General features: G+C 48.1%; 1 protein-coding gene across 4 annotated transcripts in view; it reads right to left on the minus strand.

Moving 5' to 3' along the window:
• Positions 1-18,623, minus strand: part of MIB2 (MIB E3 ubiquitin protein ligase 2) — a 90,974-nt gene that overhangs the window by 54,094 nt on the left and 18,257 nt on the right. Inside the window, exon 1 of one of the 4 annotated variants that reach the window (XM_073656830.1) lies at positions 12,269-12,704. The exons of the other annotated variants lie outside the window; for them this stretch is intronic. The gene's annotated coding sequence lies outside the window, so the exon portion shown is untranslated. Of the gene's footprint in view, positions 1-12,268; positions 12,705-18,623 lie in introns of those variants that run through there. 4 annotated transcript variants of the gene reach the window in all.

The raw sequence follows: 18,623 nt of genomic DNA on the forward strand, positions 1-18,623 counted from the left end.
CGCTGACTGGTCGCGGCCAGCAACCGCGACCAATCAGCAAAGCGGTGTTGAAATTTGGCGACTATATCACTGATTGGTCACGGCCGGCGGTCGCGACTAATCAGCAGAGCGGGGTTTAAATTTTGCGCCAATAATGCTGATAGGTTGTGGTCGCGACCAATCAGCAAAGCGGTGTTTAAATTTGGCGCCAATAATGGTGATTGGTCACGACCTCGACCATTCAGCAGAGCGGTGTTTAAATTTGGCGGCAACAATGTTGATTAGTCGCGGCCGGCGGTCACGACCAATCAGCAGAGCGGGGTTTAAATTTGGCGTCAAAATCGCTGATTAGTCGCGGAAGGCAACTGTGACCAATCAGCAGAGCGGGGTTTAAATTTGGCGCCAATACTGCTGATTGGTCGCGGCCGGCAACCGTGACCAATCAGCCGAGCAGGGTTTAAATTTGGCGCCAATACTACTGATTGGTCGCGGACGACGACCGCGATCAATCAGCAGAGCGGTGTTTAAATTTGGCGCCAATAATGCTGATTAGTCGCGGCCGGCATCCGCGTCCAATCAGCAGAGCGTTGTTTAAATTTGGCGCCAAGCTCGCTGATTGGTCGCGGCCGCTATTTAAATGTGGCGCCCAAATTGGTGATTGGTCGCGGGCAGCGTCCGCGACCAATCAGCAGAGCGGTGTTTAACTTTAGCGCCAAGATCACTGATTGGTCGCGTGCGGAGAGCGCGACCAATCAGCTAATCGTATTGGTGAGGACCGGGGAGCGCCGCTGCCTGGTCGGATACTTCCGTTGCGAGAAGCCGGGAGATGAGCGACTGCTCGCAGCAGAAGTATCCCGACCCGCAGCGCCGCTCCCCGGTCCTCCCTTGACACCCTAGCCGCTGATGTCCCCACAGTATCCGCATGGTGTTACAAAGATCCGGACATTTGTGTTAAAAATCGCTGATTAGTCGCGGGCGCTGCCCGCGACCAATCACCGATTTGGGCGCCAAATCTAAATATCGGCCGCAACCAATCACCAATCTTGGCTCCACATTTAAACACCGCTGTGCTGATTGGTCGCCGACGCTGGGCGCGACCAATCACCGATTTTGGCGCCACATTTAAATAGCGTCCGCGACCAATCAGTACAGCGGTGTTTAAATGTGGAGCCAAGATGGGTGATTGGTCGCGGAGGATATTTAAATTTGGCGCCCAAATCGGTGATTGGTCGCGGCTGATATTTAAATGTGGCGCCCAAATCGGTGATTGGTCGCGGTCTTGGCGCGCGACCAATCACTGATCTTGCCGCCAAAGTTAAACACTACCGTGCTGATTGGTCGCGGACGCTGCCCGCGACCATTCACCGATTTGTGCGCCAAATTTAAATATCAGCCTCATGCACGTCACTGACAGCGTGGGAAAATTCTCCTGCACTCAGCGCTTCAGCGTGAGAATTCTCCCACGCTGTCAGTGACGTACATGAGGTGAGCTGAGTTCATTGGACATGAGCTCACCTCATGCACGTCACTGACAGCGTGGGAAAATTCTCACGCTGAAGCGCTGAGTGCAGGAGAATTTTCCCACGCTGTCAGTGACGTGCATGAGGTGAGCTGAGTTCATTGTCGGCTCATCTGGATGCCGTCACAGCGAGACACTGAGGAGCGCAAGCATGCCTGCGCTTCTCAGTGTCCGCGGGATGACAGGCTGGATGGCAGCGTTCTGCAGCGGTCCAGCCTGTCATCTCGATGTAGCAGAGCTGAAGCTGTCCTGGGAACCATGGAAAGGTAAGGATGATGTTGCTTTATTATTTTACTTTTATTGCAGGAGATCGTTGGCTTCAGCTGGAATGGGCGTGATGGTAAGTATAGTTTAATTTAGAACAATAAAGAATTGTGTGTTTATTTCAATTAAAGGACTTTATTCTGGGTGTTTGTGGTTTTTTTTTTTTTACTTTGACTATGGGGTTAGTAATGGGGGGGTCTTATAGACGCCTCTCCATTACTAACCTGGGCTTGATGTCAGCTGGCATTATAAGCTGACATCAACCCCAGCCCTATTACCCCCTGCCACCGCACCAGGGAAGCGTGGAAGAGCGAGGCTAAGTGCCAGAATTGGCGCATCCTATGGATGAGCCATTTCTGGGGTGGCTGACAGCTGGTGTTTCTAGCCTGGGAGGGGGCCAATATTCATGGCACCCTTCCTGGGCTATTAATATCAGCCCCCAGCTGTCTGCCTAGCCTTTGCTAGCTATTAAAATAGGGGGGACCCCACGTCATTTTTTTGGGGGGGTCCCCCATTTTAATAGCTAGTAAAGGCTAGGTATTCAGCTGGGGGCTGATATTAGTAGCCTGGGAAGCTCCATGGGTATTAACCCCTTCCCAGGCTTCAAACATCTGCCCCAGCCGTCTGCTTAACCTCCGCTAGAGACTAAAATTAAGGGGAACCCCACGCCAATTTTTTTTTAAATAAATCCTTTATTTTAACACTAAATGACAAGTACAGTAATCAACACTGTCACTGTACTTATTATATATGTGATTGGCATGTTTATATCTATCTAATCTATGTGTGATCCTCTATTCTGTCTGTTATAAATTGTCGGGTACCGATGCTGAATTGCCGGCCGGCTTTTTTAAAGAGACGGTGCATGAAAACACTATTATTTTTTTAAATAAATCCTTTACACTAAATGACAAGTACAGTAACCAACACTATCACTGTACTTATTATATATGTGATTGGCATGTTTATATCTATCTATGTGTGATGCTCTATTCTTTCTGTTATAAATTGTCGGGTACCGCTGCTGAATTGCCGGCCGGCTTTTTTAAAGAGACAGTGCATGAAAACACTATTATTTTTTTAATAAATCCTTTACACTAAATGACAAGTACATTAAGCAACACTATCACTGTACTTATTATATATGTGACTGACATGTTTCTATCTATCTAATCTATGTGTGAGGCTCTATTCCTTCTTGTCTAAATTGTCGGGTACCGGTGTATGCGCTGATGAATTGCCGGCCGGCTTTTTTAAAGAGAGTGTCTTCTGAGCAGTTTGTCAGCTTTTGGACACCTTTGAAGGTGTTTTCTATGTGTTTCTATGTGTTTTTGTTTGCCTGCCATTGGTTTTAACGGTGTTCTAAGGTGTTCGACGAACAGTTCGACGAACAGTTCCTCGAACATCCCGGTGTTCGACGAACCGAACCCGAACACTACGGGGGTGGCTCAACACTAACCGCGACCTCTGGCGCCATAGACTCCTCTTACCTGTAACGGCTTCATGCGTTCTTCTGTCTGGAGCCAGACCGTGCAGGCGTGTCGCGCTTGCGCAGTCTATAGAGGCTTCAGACAGAGGGACGCTTGTAGCGTTATATTATAGATGGCGGACTATGTGGGGCCATTATTCTGTATGGAGGACTATGTGGGGCCCATTATTCTGTATGGAGGACTGGGTGGGGCCCATTATACTGTATAGAGGACTATGTGGGGCCCATTATTCTGTATGGAGGACTATGTGGGGCCCATTATTCTGTATGGAGGACTATGTGAGGCCCATTATTCTGTATGGAGGACTATGTGGGGCCCATTATTCTGTATGGAGGACTATGTGGGGCCCATTATTCTGTATGGAGGACTATGTGGGGCCCATTATTCTGTATGGAGGACTATGTGGGGCTCATTATTCTGTATGGAGGACTATGTGGGGCCCATTATTCTGTATGGAGGACTATGTGGGGCCCATTATTCTGTATGGAGGACTATGTGGGGCCCATTATTCTGTATGGAGGACTATGTGGGGCCCATTATTCTGTATGGAGGACTATGTGGGGCCCATTATTCCGTATGGAGGACTATGTGGGCCCATTATACTGAATGGAGGACTATGTGGGGCCCATTATACTGTATGGAGGACTATGTGGGGCTCATTATTCTGTATGGAGGACTATGTGGGGCCCATTATTCTGTATGGAGGACTGTGTGGGGCCCATTATACTGTATACTGGATGGCCCGCGACTTTGCCCAAATTTTTAATTTTGGCCCTCTGCGTGTTTTTGCGTTTGACATACCTGCTCTATTGTAAAGAGCTTGTAAGCATTGCGCTCCTATGTTACGATCAATAAACAATAAAATTAAAAATCCCTCTGTTCTTTAAAACAAAGAGTATTTTTAATAACAAATAATTTGCAAAGTTTTTTGTTTTTACAAGCACTTTGCAATTTTGCCCATTTATGACAAAACCCCTTTAAGTGTTTTCTTACACCACCCAGCTCAGGCAATCCTCTGCAAAGGAAAAAAAAAAGACAAACAAACAAGCCTTGAAAACATGTAGGAAAGTGATTGGGAAGGCAGGATATAGATAAAATAAGCATGTATGCCAATATCAAATGTTTCCATATCTCAAATGTTCAGCTGCAGCGCTGCTTCCCTCTGCCACATACAGAAAATCCATCCAGCCTATTAAAAGAACTTTGCTCAGGAGACGGCAATGACCTACGATGACTACTAGACTGTGAAATGGGACTAGGAATAATTGTCCGCCTCCTTCTAAATTTAACCTTTATAAAAACAATGAAGAATAGTAACGAAAATAGAAGCGCGCTCCGGAAGTGCCCCAGAGACTTTCTGCAAAAATGTTAAAACTCATTTTGCTTTTAATCCAGAAAATCAATAATAATAAAAAAAAGAAACACAAACAATAAAAGGAAATTAGGTTGAATCCGATCCAGAGAGGAATGTCTTCACAGTAACCACAACGGAAATCTGAAATACAGGTATTGTCTAGGCATACGGATGACTAAGCTGCAGACTGCCAACATAAAGCCCTATTCACATGGCGCATTTTTTTTTGCCACATGTCACATGTGACCACTGCAGACAATCACTGTCCTCAGTGTTAAAATTTTTAACCTGTAGAGTTGGTGCAAATCGATTCGCAGGACCCGGTTCATCAGCCATGTCGGTACTCTGTGGCCACTGGACGGGAGACCTTAGGACTCTGCCTACTACCTGATGCCATCCGCGGCTCTTCATTTGATTAGCTGGTCTGGTGCGCTGTCATCTCTGTGGAGTGATGCATATGTGACGTTGCGCTAGGCTGGCTAATCAAAAGAAGAACCACGGATGCCATCATAAGAAGTGTTCGTAAGACTCTCGTCCAGCAACCCCAGACATGGCTGATGGATCGGGTCCAGCGAATTGATTTGCACCAATTCTATAACCTATCCATAGGTGATAACTTGCAGATTAGTGGGCTTCAGATTGCGAGACCACTTACAATCCTGAAAACGGGGATCTGAATGCTCCATTGGAAACGAGCAATGGCTGCACATGTACTTTGCGATCTCCAGCATTACCATAAATAATAAATGGAGCTGGGGCCGCACATGGACTTGGCGACCTCTGGCAGTACCATAGAAAATGAACAGAGCTGGGACCGAACATGTACTTGGCTATCTCCTGCAGTGCCATAAATAATGAATGGACAAGGGGCCACACATGTATTTGGCCATCAATGGCAATACCATAGACAATAAACTGATTGGAGGCCGTGCATGTATTATGGCTATCTCCAGCATTACCATAGAGAATAAACGGAATGGGGGCCGTGCGTGTATTATGCTATCTCCGTCAGTACCATGGATGATAGATGGAGTGGTGTGCACACCTATATTCGGCTATCTCCAGCATTACCATAGAGAATAAACGGAATGGGGGCAGTGCGTGTATTATGCTATCTCTGTCAGTACCATAGATGATAGATAACCGAATATAGGTGTGAACACTGCTCTATCTCCACCAATACCATAGAGAATAAACAGAGTGGGGCCGTGCATGTATTATGCTATCTCTGTCAGTACCACAGATGATAGAAGGAGCGGTGTGCACACATATATTCAGCTATCTCCAGCAATACCATAGAGAATAAACGGAATGGGGGCCGTGCATGTATTCGGCTATCTCTGGCAGTACCATGGATGATAGATGGAGCGGTGTGCACACATATATTAAGCTATCTCCAGCAATACCATAGAGAATAAACTGAGTGGGGCCGTGCATGTATTATGCTATCTCTGTCAGTACCACAGATGATAGAAGGAGCGGTGTGCACACATATATTCAGCTATCTCCAGCAATACCATAGAGAATAAACGGAATGGGGGCCGTGCATGTATTCGGCTATCTCTGGCAGTACCATGGATAATAGATGGAGCGGTGTGCACACATATATTCAGCTATCTCCAGCAATACCATAGAGAATAAACGGAATGGGGGCCGTGCATGTATTCGGCTATCTCTGGCAGTACCATGGATAATAGATGGAGCGGTGTGCACACATATATTTGGCTATCTCCATTACTATCATGGGGAATAAATGGAGCGGGGGTTCCACAGGCTCTCTTCAGCAGTACCATAGATAATAAATGGACTAGTGAGTGAGCATTTCTGATTCTCGAGTTATCACCAATCATTTGGATAAGTGATAGCTTTTAATGATCTTTCAACTTTTAAAATCTTTTAACACGTATTGACAGGGAGGTGACGAATTGACGAATATAAGATTGCTGAAGGCCTATACAAGACTAAAGTCGGCTGATCCCTCCAATATAGCGATTAGCTGACACTCTAATGTATACGGGGGCTCCCCGAATCCTCCCTGATAGAGGACATTGGGGACTGAAGGATGTGGCCTGTCGGATTAATATCCTTTTGTTCGTTGGAAAGATAAGCTGCGGTAAGAGGAGTATGGCAGCGGCTCTCACATACAGAACACAGGACCGCTCGGTTGAGCCGAATGAGGAAGGCGGGTCAGAAAGTTGTCAGACAAAATATCGTTCAGAAGACAGCTATTTAATGTGTATGGGGCACATTATACTCTGTTCTTAGAAAACTGCCCCTCCTATCAACACAACACTAGTGTAGGACCACAAGACAAGTAGATCATGTATGAAATGAAACCTTTACTTTCCGCCATACACCCAGTGATTTGTATATATCAGTTTTAGGGTCTGCCGAGCCTCGCACTCGCTTCTCTGCAATACAAACCAGTCATCGTGGTAGATGTGGATTGTATTACGCCAGTCATCAGGAACACCTGCCCAATAAACACCTGGATGTTTGTTCCAGTCTATTTCCTAGAAGGTCCTTTGTTCCTGTCCTGATGGCGGTTATATTTGAGGATCACAATAAAAAAGGTGTATACAAAGCAGGACAATAGTGAAATCAAGCTGCATACAATAGAGAAGATTATAAAAGTCACTGAAATTTGGCCCTGGTGGGCTTCATCCCTCTACAAGTGGGATGGATTATCAGGTTCAGATCGAAACCAAGCAAAAAATACTTCAACAGAATCTGTCATCAGATTTTTACCACTTAATCTGAGAGCAGCATGATGTAGGGACAGATACCCTGATTCCAGCGATGTGTCACTTACTGGGCTGCTTGTAGCAGTTTTGATTAAAAACTGTTTTCTCTTCTGCAGATCTAGCAGTTCTCTGAATGCTGAGCTCTGCATAACTCCGCCCACACCACTGATTGGCACACAGCTGCCAATCAGTGGTGGGGGGGCGTGACAGGACTACATGGCAGCAAGTTTACTATTCCTGTAGTGGTAATCTCCAGCTGATAAAACTGCGACTTTATAAAAAGTACAGCAAGCAGCCCAGTAAGTGACACATCGCAGGAATCAGGGCCTCTGCCATTACATTTTGCTGCTCTCAGATTAGGAGGCAAAAACCTGGAGACAAATTCAATTTAAAGGGATTTTCTCGTGAAAAAAAAGTAATCATCTAACCACAGGATATGTGATAAATTCTAGATTGTGTGGTATTATAGTCATTCTCCAGCAGATTATAGGATTCCCACCAATCTAGAAGTTATCCTGTAGATAGGTGATAATGTAATTTAGCAGGAATGAATCTTTAACAGGGCTTTTCACGTAAAAAAAAAACTTAAAAATATTGCAGTTTTCACACTGGCCATTAGAGCACACAAGATAGCCTGAGATGTTGTATAAAGCAGTTTTCTTGTCAGCTGTGCTGTGTATACTTGGACAGAATCAACAGAGCATAGCTGATGTACTAACTGCTCCATGGCCTAGATATAACAGGATAACTACTTAATATCTGTCACTCCCTGGTCTCCGAGGAAGGAGCAGAACTCCATCATTTCCTGGAGAATGTCATAATATAGGACATTTATCTGTCTGTTAACTTGCATGCACAGCAGCTCATATAAAGCACACACACTTGCTGTACTATATACACAGGAAAATAGGAAAAGGGACTGTTGAAAAAACAAATAGATTTAATGTTATAAAAAAGAACAAAACACATTATTTATACTACTGTTCAAAAGTTTGGGGTCACCCAGACAGTTTTGTGTTTTCCATGAAAACTCATATTTTATTTATCAAATGAGTTGCAAAATGATTAGAAAATATAGTCCAGACACTGACAATGTTAGAAATAATGATTTTTATTTGAAAGAATAATTTTCTCCTTCAAACTTTGCTTTCGTCACAGAATGCTCCTTTGCAGTAATTCCAGCATTGGAGACCTTTGGCATTCTAGCTGTTAATTTGCTGAGGTCATCTTGAGAAATTTCTCCCCATGCTTCCTGAAGCCTCTCCCACAAGTTGGATTGGCTTGATGGGCACTTTTTGCGCACCATACGGTCAAGCTGCTCCCACAACAGCTCAATGGGGTTGAGATCTGGTGACTGCGCTGGCCACTCCATTACAGACAGAATACCAGCTGCCTGCTTCTTCCCTAAATAGTTCATGCATAATTTGGAGGTGTGCTTTGGGTCATTGTCCTGTTGTAGGATGAAATTGGCTTCAATCAAGCGCTGTCCACAGGGTATGGCACGGCGTTTCAAAATGGAGTGATAGCCTTCCTTATTCAAAATCCCATTTACCTTGTACAAATCTCCCACTTTACCAGCACCAAAGCAACCCCAGAACATCACATTACCTCCACCATGCTTGACAGATAGCGTCAGGCACTCTTCCAGCATCTTTTCAGTTGTTCTGCGTCTCACAAATGTTCTTCTGTGTGATCCAAACACCTCAAACTTTGATTAGTCTGTCCATAAAACTTTTTTCCAGTCTTCCTCTGTCCAATGTCTGTGTTCTTTTGCCTATATTAATCTTTTCCTTTTATTAGCCAATCTCAGATATGGCTTTTTCTTTGCCACTTTGCCCTGAAGGCCAGCATCCCAGAGTCGCCTCTTCACAGTAGACGTTGACACTGGTATTTTGCGTGTACTATTTAATGAAGCTGCCAGTTGAGGAGCTGTGAGGCGTCGATTTCTCAAACTAGAGACTCTAATGTACTTGTCTTGTTGCTCAGTTGTGCAGCGGGGCCTCCCACTTCTCTTTCTACTCTGGTTAAAGCCTGTTTGTGCTCTCCTCTGAAGGGAGTAGTACACACCGTTGTAGGAAATCTTCAGCAATTTCGCGCATGGAATAGCCTTCATTTCTAAGAACAAGAATGTCGAGTTTCACATGAAAGTTCTCTTTTTCTGGCCATTTTGAGAGTTTCATAGAACAAACAAATGTAATGCTCCAGATTCTCAACTAGCTCAAAGGAAGGTCAATTTTATAGCTTCTCAAATCAGCCAAACCGTTTTCAGATGGGCTAACATACTTGTGCAAGGGCTTTCTAGGGTTTTCTAAACATCCATTAGCCTTCTTACACAGTTAGCAAACACAATGTACCATTAAAACACTGGAGTGGTGGTTGTTGGAATTGGGCCTCTATACATCTATGTAGATATTGCAATAAAAACAAGACGTTTGCAGCTAGAATAGTCATTCACCACATTAACAATGTATAGAGTGCATTTCTGATTCATTTAATGTTAGCTTCATTGAAAAAAAATGTGCTTTTCTTTCAAAAATAATGAAATTTCTAAATGACCCCAAACTTTTGAACGGTAGTGTACATTCCTTTTTTTTCTACCAATGTAATACTAATTAACATAACTAAAATGAAATACATTCCCTTTAAAGGGGTTGTCCAATATAGAAAAAATACATTTTTTAAGGCACAAATGAACTTAAAAGAAAAGAAGGTGTCATACCCGCCTTTCAGCGCCCCCACGGACCAGGGGCAGGCTGCTCCGAAGGTTAGAAGTGATGCCTGGCCTGGCAGCAGATAAATAGAAGAGCAAGCCATCAGTTAACACAGTCCCTGACCACTGCAGCCAATCACAGGCTTCCAGATGGAGCAGGCAGAGCTTCCAGGAGCTGGCGCGGACTTCTGGAGTGGCCTGCGCTGGATTCGCGGGGGTGCTGAAAGGTGATAAAGCTATGTTTTTTTTTTTTACGGGGCTGTATTTTTTCTATACTGGACAACCCCTTTAACATGTCACAAGGCTCGGCCATGTACTGCCCGGTCACATCACAGCAGACACTACAGCTCCGCAGCGGAGCACACGTATGGAGACCTTTAATCCTCGCTTACAAATGACAAAGCAAAACAAGTATTAAAGGGATTTGTAGGATAATGCAGCTTTGCTGACATAGGCCGTGATCGGGAGCAGCATACTCTGCGCCTGAGTGCTAGCGGGGCTGTCTGCCTATCAGACATGTATTTACTCTGTTAGATCAGTCAAAACAGAACACGTAGTCAATTGGGATCAAAAAATAAAAAAAATGCTCGTGTGTGTAGATATGGCAGCTACATTCTTGTTATGACACCCTCTGCTGTTCATCTGATTCCCTCTCAGAATGTCCACCTAATGTGTCGTGTCCTGGCGGTCACACATGCTCAATATGCTGCCATGGCAGCTCTGCTTCTACATTTGATTTGACATGGGAGAAAGCTCCCTCCTCCTCCTTCCACGATCAGCCATGTGCAGGGGGCTGGCTGTCAGATTCCATTCACAAGCTAAGCCAGCACCATTTCTCGGTCACTGAACCAGATGTGATAGCAAAAGGGGCTGGCTGAGCTAGTAAACAGAGCGTGACAGTAAAAGGGACTGGCTGAGCTAGTGAACAGAGCGTGGCAGCAGAAGGGGCTGGCTGAGCTAGTGAACAAAGCGTGACAGTAAAAGAGGCTGGCTGAGCTAGTGAACAAAGCGTGACAGTAAAAGGGGCTGGCTGAGCTAGTGTACAAAGCGTGACAGTAAAAGGGGCTGGCTGAGCTAGTGAACAAAGCATGACAGTAAAAGGGGCTGGCTGAGCTAGTGAACAAAGCATGACAGTAAAAGGGGCTGGCTGAGCTAGTGAACAAAGCGTGACAGTAAAAGAGGCTGGCTGAGCTAGTGAAAAAAGCATGACAGTAAAAGGGTCTGGCTGAGCTAGTAAATAGAGTGACAGTAAAAGAGGCTGGCTGAGCTAATGAACAACGCGTGTAAGCAAAAGTGGCTGGCTGAGCTAGTGAACAGAGCGTGACAGCCAGCCCCCTTCAGAAATAGGAAATCTGCAGAACAAGGAAAAAGGCCTTAGGAAGCTCTTTGCCCGTGTTCGAGCATCAGTGGAGCCCCCTGGACGTCAGCATAATAATAACATTATATATTGTTGCAAACTTTTCATGTCCTTTGGCTGCCCCTTTATACATTCATCTTTACTGTGGCTTTGTCCTGCTTAAAGGGGTTGTCTAAGACTGTGATAGATAAACAATGTCAGATAGTTTGAGGTCCGACACCCAGCATCCCCATAATCAGCTAATCACTGGTGCCGTGGACAGCTCCATACACTGCATAGTGGCCGTTATTGGGTACTGCAGCTCCGCTCCCATGCAACTTACGATAATAGAGGCTGAGCTGCAGTATCTGAGAACAGCCACTACGTGGTGTTTTGGCTCTGGGACCTGGTAACTGATGATCGGGCAGTGCCTAAAGGTAGGTCCGCGATACCGCAGTCCTGGACAGCCCCTCTAATTTGTGTTACTATCACCCTTAGTTATTATGAAGGAGTCCGATAAATAGGCCGACATATTCCGCAGCGCTGTACAGACTGCCATCAGACACATCATATATCTACTGTGGGTATATATCTGTTCATCTATATACACACACACACACACAGATGTACAGTGTCTATATGCCTTCATTTATGCATGTGTCCCCCTCCAGTCGCTGGTTCCCAAGATCAGCACCAAAGATGACCACTGAGATATCACAACATACAACCAACATAAAAGAAACACATAAAGCAAATATAACAATAGAAGTAACCCAGTGAATATGACACAATGGCATTAACTCTATAATCTCTCCAGCCCCCCGGTAGCCCCCAGATACTACCTCTGGCCTCGTCTTACGGTGATCTCTTACCGTTCAGCCCTTTATTAGAGATGTTGAGTTGTGATTGGTGAAGGGCAGATATTAATATGCTGCTGTTGTCAGGTTCCCTCGACAGGCGCAGGTGGTCATCTCCGTATGTGGGGAGGTAGAGGTGGGATCGCAGCTCTGGAGACGCTCAGGTGAACGGTTCCCCGGGTCAGGTTAGGTTCTGTGACTCCACAACGTCAGCTGATTGTGGAAGCCGAACACGGGGAACGATAACAGGAGAGGAGCTGCCAGCAGCGGCGACAGCGACCCTGAATGTGGCTCTGCCTGCCAACTGCAAGACAGCGAGTAGACGGGAGCGATGGCCTCAGGGCATCTCATCCTATTGTCCCGGAGCTGGAGGGCTTTAGACAGGCAGCAGACTGTGATGTACGTGGCTCCCCCCGGTGTGAGCGCGGGGCCCGGCACACAGATGTCATAGCTACCCCTCCTCTCATCACAATGCAAATCCCGGGGACGCAGAGGATGCTGCAAGTGCCAACGACCGGCGGAGGTAGTGACGGTGCAATTATCTGCAGGAGGGATCACAGGGGCAGCACCACTGTCACTATACAGTCACTCTACATACAATAATACCGCTGTATACATGAATACACCTATATACGCTGCACACATTATCTCATACTGTATGTGCTACCATGCTCTATAGCTTACCACACTACATAAGCGATGACAATACGCCGTCACATTATCACCCCATAGATGTTATCGGACATATGTTCACACTACATACGGTATTACGCTATATCAGGGGTGAAGAAGAGCCCTGTGCGAGAACAGTGTATGGGTCATTTAAATAATGCACCTGTAACATAATCTGCTCGCTGCTTTGGGGTAGAAGTGTGTGTCCCCCTTACCTTGCGGTCCCCTGTGCGACTGAACATGATATACCCCCCCCTGCACTGGATACATTATCACCCTATATGTGGTATCACATCACATCTACTATATACTAAAATCATGCCACACACTGTATATACCGCTATATTCCAAGGTAGACCGCAGGCCCCACATCACTTTCAAGTCTACGAAATTGAAAACTGTTGCATAATCCAGATGCCAACACTCTGTGCCGCCCTGCACCACTGCCATGTCCCCTGGTGCTTATTGCTGTGCTGCTTGCCTCTGCCATCAGGTCTGTGCCGCCCTGCACCACTGGCATGTCCCCTGGTGCCCATCACTGTGCTGCTGCTTGCCTCTGCCATCAGGTCTGTGCCGCCCTGCACCACTGCCATGTCCCCTGGTGCCCATTGCTGTGCTGCTTGCCTCTGCCATCAGGTCTGTGCCGCCCTGGTTCCCCATCGCTGTGCTGCTGCTTGCCTCTGCCATCAGGTCTGTGCTGCCCTGCACCACTGTCATGTCCCCTGGTGCCCCATCGCTGTGCTGCTGCTTGCCTCTGCCATCAGGTCTGTGCCGCCCTGCACCACTGCCATGTCCCCTGGTTCCCCATCGCTGTGCTGCTGCTTGCCTCTGCCATCAGGTCTGTGCTGCCCTGCACCACTGTCATGTCCCCTGGTGCCCCATCGCTATGCTGCTGCTTGCCTCTGCCATCAGGTCTGTGCTGCCCTGCACCACTGTCATGTTCCCTGGTGCCCCATCGCTGTGCTGCTGCTTGCCTCTGCCATCAGGTCTGTGCCACCCTGCACCACTGTCATGTCTCCTGGTGCCCCATCGCTGTGCTGCTGCTTGCCTCTGCCATCAGGTCTGTGCTGCCCTGCACCACTGTCATGTCCCCTGGTGCCCCATCGCTGTGCTGCTGCTTGCCTCTGCCATCAGGTCTGTGCCGCCCTGCACCACTGCCATGTCCCCTGGTTCCCCATCGCTGTGCTGCTGCTTGCCTCTGCCATCAGGTCTGTGCTGCCCTGCACCACTGTCATGTCCCCTGGTGTCCCATCGCTGTGCTGCTGCTGCTTGCCTCTGCCATCAGGTCTGTGCTGCCCTGCACCACTATCATGTCCCCCATGTCCCCTGGTGCCCCATTGCTGTGCTGCTGCTTGCCTCTGCCATCAGGTCTGTGCTGCCCTGCACCACTGTCATGTCCCCTGGTGCCCCATCGCTGTGCTGCTGCTTGCCTCTGCCATCAGGTCTGTGTCGCCCTGCACCACTGTCATGTCCCCTGGTGCCCCATCGCTGTGCTGCTGCGTGCCTCTGCCATCAGGTCTGTGCTGCCCTGCACCACTGTCATGTCCCCTGGTGCCCCATCGCTGTGCTGCTGCTTGCCTCTGCCATCAGGTCTGTGCTGCCCTGCACTACTGTCATGTCCCCTGGTGCCCCATCGCTGTGCTGCTGCTTGCCTCTGCCATCAGGTCTGTGCCGCCCTGCACTACTGTCATGTCCCCTGGTGCCCCATCGCTGTGCTGCTGCTTGCCTCTGCCATCAGGTCTGTGCCGCCCTGCACTACTGTCATGTCCCCTGGTGCCCCATCGCTGTGCTGCTGCTTGCCTCTGCCATCAGGTCCGTGCTGCCCTACACCACTGTCATGTCCCCTGGTGCCCCATCGCTGTGCTGCTGCTTGCCTCTGCCATCAGGTCTGTGCTGCCCTGCACCATTGTCATGTCCCCTGGTGCCCCATCGCTGTGCTGCTGCTTGCCTCTGCCATCAGGTCTGTGCCGCCCTGCACTACTGTCATGTCCCCTGGTGCCCCATCGCTGTGCTGCTGCTTGCCTCTGCCATCAGGTCTGTGCCGCCCTGCACTACTGTCATGTCCCCTGGTGCCCATTGCTGTGCTGCTGCTTGCCTCTGCCATCAGGTCTGTGCTGCCCTGCACCACTGTCATGTCTCCTGGTGCCCCATCGCTGTGCTGCTGCTTGCCTCTGCCATCAGGTCTGTGCCGCCCTGCACTACTGTCATGTCCCCTGGTGCCCCATCGCTGTGCTGCTGCTTGCCTCTGCCATCAGGTCTGTGCTGCCCTGCACTACTGTCATGTCCCCTGGTGCCCATTGCTGTGCTGCTGCTTGCCTCTGCCATCAGGTCTGTGCTGCCCTGCACCACTGTCATGTCCCCTGGTGCCCCATCGCTGTGCTGCTGCTTGCCTCTGCCATCAGGTCTGTGCTGCCCTGCACCACTGTCATGTCCCCTGGTGCCCCATCGCTGTGCTACTGCTTGCCTCTGCCATCAGGTCTGTGCTGCCCTGCACTACTGTCATGTCCCCTGGTGCCCATTGCTGTGCTGCTGCTTGCCTCTGCCATCAGGTCTGTGCTGCCCTGCACCACTGTCATGTCTCCTGGTGCCCCATCGCTGTGCTGCTGCTTGCCTCTGCCATCAGGTCTGTGCTGCCCTGCACCACTGTCATGTCTCCTGGTGCCCCATCGCTGTGCTGCTGCTTGCCTCTGCCATCAGGTCTGTGCCGCCCTGCACTACTGTCATGTCCCCTGGTGCCCCATCGCTGTGCTGCTGCTTGCCTCTGCCATCAGGTCTGTGCTGCCCTGCACTACTGTCATGTCCCCTGGTGCCCCATCGCTGTGCTGCTGCTTGCCTCTGCCATCAGGTCTGTGCTGCCCTGCACCACTGTCATGTCCCCTGGTGCCCCATCGCTGTGCTGCTGCTTGCCTCTGCCATCAGGTCTGTGCTGCCCTGCACTACTGTCATGTCCCCTGGTGCCCATTGCTGTGCTGCTGCTTGCCTCTGCCATCAGGTCTGTGCTGCCCTGCACCACTGTCATGTCTCCTGGTGCCCCATCGCTGTGCTGCTGCTTGCCTCTGCCATCAGGTCTGTGCCGCCCTGCACTACTGTCATGTCCCCTGGTGCCCCATCGCTGTGCTGCTGCTTGCCTCTGCCATCAGGTCTGTGCTGCCCTGCACTACTGTCATGTCCCCTGGTGCCCATTGCTGTGCTGCTGCTTGCCTCTGCCATCAGGTCTGTGCTGCCCTGCACCACTGTCATGTCCCCTGGTGCCCCATCGCTGTGCTGCTTGCCTCTGCCATCAGTTCTGAGTATCTCCCATCCGTGTCAGTATGGATACTCGAGTTATAGGCCCAGGGAGCTACTGGAAGATAAAGCTCCCACATGTGATTTGTATAGGTGGGCTACCACATCTACTGCCCACCGACCTCCATTTATGAAGTCGGACCACTGAAGGACAGTCATTCACGTCACCACAAATGAGAGAGATGAATCCCACTAAGAGATCCGTACTGGAAACCACTAATGGATCGTAGATGCGACCACCATTACTGGTGGCACCGTTATGTTGGGAAATCACCTCCAGCATCATTCTCACTAGAGAGTCATAAGTGAGGTATACAGATACCGAACTAAGGATTTAGGACTGCAGATGTCCATTTACAATACTACTATAAACTCCATCATTGAGGCCCATTAACTTCAGAATATATAAGCGTCAGTGATCAGTGTAGATACCACCGGCACCTAAGGAGTCAATGTCACTTGGGACCACAGTGGTCATACACCACATCACAAGTACAAATCATGGGAGGTGGTATACACGGGGGAGTACCCCGGTGTGAGTGTCGTGGCTTCTTCTACACGATGAGTTGTGGCTGGAAGAAGTGTCATGATGGTCTTGGCCCAAAAGAAAAAAAGAACAAGAGTGACTCCAGTCAGAAAATTTGTCACTGGATAGAACATCTGAGACTCTGTTTGATCAGGTCTGTACCCCCCCTCCCCCCCCCAAGTGATCTGCAGCATCAAATTTAGTGTAATAACATACAGGATAGTAGATTCCCTCCAAATAACTCAGGTTTCTCTTATCTCCTCTTTTGTAGCACAGATAGAAAAGCAGCCACATTGAGGACAATGTTCAGCGGTACTGAGCAGTGTAGCTGTGAATCCAACAGTAGTGGTGAGATAAATACTTACTAGAAAGCAACACACACTGTCTCTCTCTGCTCCTCCCCATGTGCTCTCTATGGACTCCATCAGCTGTCATCTGATCTCTTATCATGCTGCCAGTCCATCTTGTCTCACCAAAGATGGATTTTAGCAGTCTTTTAGAATGAATGATACATTTAGAAGGCACTGGGGTGGGGAAGAAGTGGCTCATAAGAGGACAAAGGAGCATAACTCACCTGTATTATTGATTTAGGAAAAGATTGTTGACTATTTAGGTCTCCTGGCTGGACATAATCTTTGATATCCTTTAGTGTAGTGATCATTAACCAGCGATAGACTGCTAGGGTTACATAGTTACATAGTTTATAAGGCCGAAAAAAGACAAGCGTCCATCCAGTTCAGCCTATTTCTTGTGCACTGCAGCTATTCCGCAGCGTTGATCCAGGGGAAGGCAAAAAAAAAACATGCGGTATAAGCCAATTTACATCATTGAGGAAAAATTCACTTCCCGACACCAATCTGGATTAATTAACTATCACTAAGCATAAGATGTAATTTTATTGTTCTCAAGAAAGGCGTTGTGTGCTGGGAGTTGTAGTTCTATGAGCTGTAGGTGCCACAGGTTGCAGACCATATATCATGTATCCAAGCATCCAGCGATGATCAGGATGAGGCAATGTATGTAATGCAACCTCAGCAACTCATCAGTGTCTACCAGCCGTACACAACTCACTCTCCTCCCCAATGTGAAAAGTAATCATCACGTCCCCGAGCCTCGGGCCACGCATTAATATTTATGTGTCCCCGTCTGCTAGCAAGGAAATGAAAGAGGGGGATAGAAAATGTAACAAAGAATTTGATTAACTCTTCCTCCAGCCACGTGTTCTGCTCCTAATGGATTCGCTCATTTGCATTGACAGAGCCGGAAAACCTATGATGCAATGATGAGAAGGTGACGTGCGGGTAGATCCCCCCTTGCGAGAGACCCCTAAATGTCAGGGGAGATTGCAACCCATATTCAACGTATGTCTTTTCCTGACATACACTTATGGTACACCGTAGACTGAGACACCTCCAGGGCTAATATCAGCTGATGACGTGGGCGGCCAGAGCTCATGAATATATTCTAATGTGCCCATATGTCACCACAACTGCTCCTTTGTGCAGCCATACTTGTGGTGCCCACACGCAGAAGCCACTTACAGAAAAGATCCTCAGCCCAAGTCAGGAGAGGAGCAAATCTGATGGAGATGGCAAAAGTGCCCAATGTCAGTAGCTAAGTGTTTTTTTATTAATTCGACCTGTGTTATACACACTATGTGTATCCAAATTGTCATTTGAGGAAGAGGACTTAAATCTAGCGCCACCTATTGGAAGTAGCAATCCTAAAAAGTCAATATCGATCCTTTACCGAGCCTTGTAATAGGACTTAAAAGCCAAATCAGAATCTCAAATTGCAGACACAGTGTTTCAGGGTATTGCCCCTCGTCAGTGCAAAGTATGAGATCTGATTTGGCTGGGTGAGAGGTTAAGAAACTGTGTCTGCAAA

Source organism: Phyllobates terribilis, unplaced genomic scaffold (assembly GCF_046119375.1).
Source record: "Phyllobates terribilis strain yellow unplaced genomic scaffold, ASM4611937v1 Scaffold_12__6_contigs__length_324123572, whole genome shotgun sequence".
Taxonomy (NCBI): Eukaryota; Metazoa; Chordata; class Amphibia; order Anura; family Dendrobatidae; genus Phyllobates; species Phyllobates terribilis.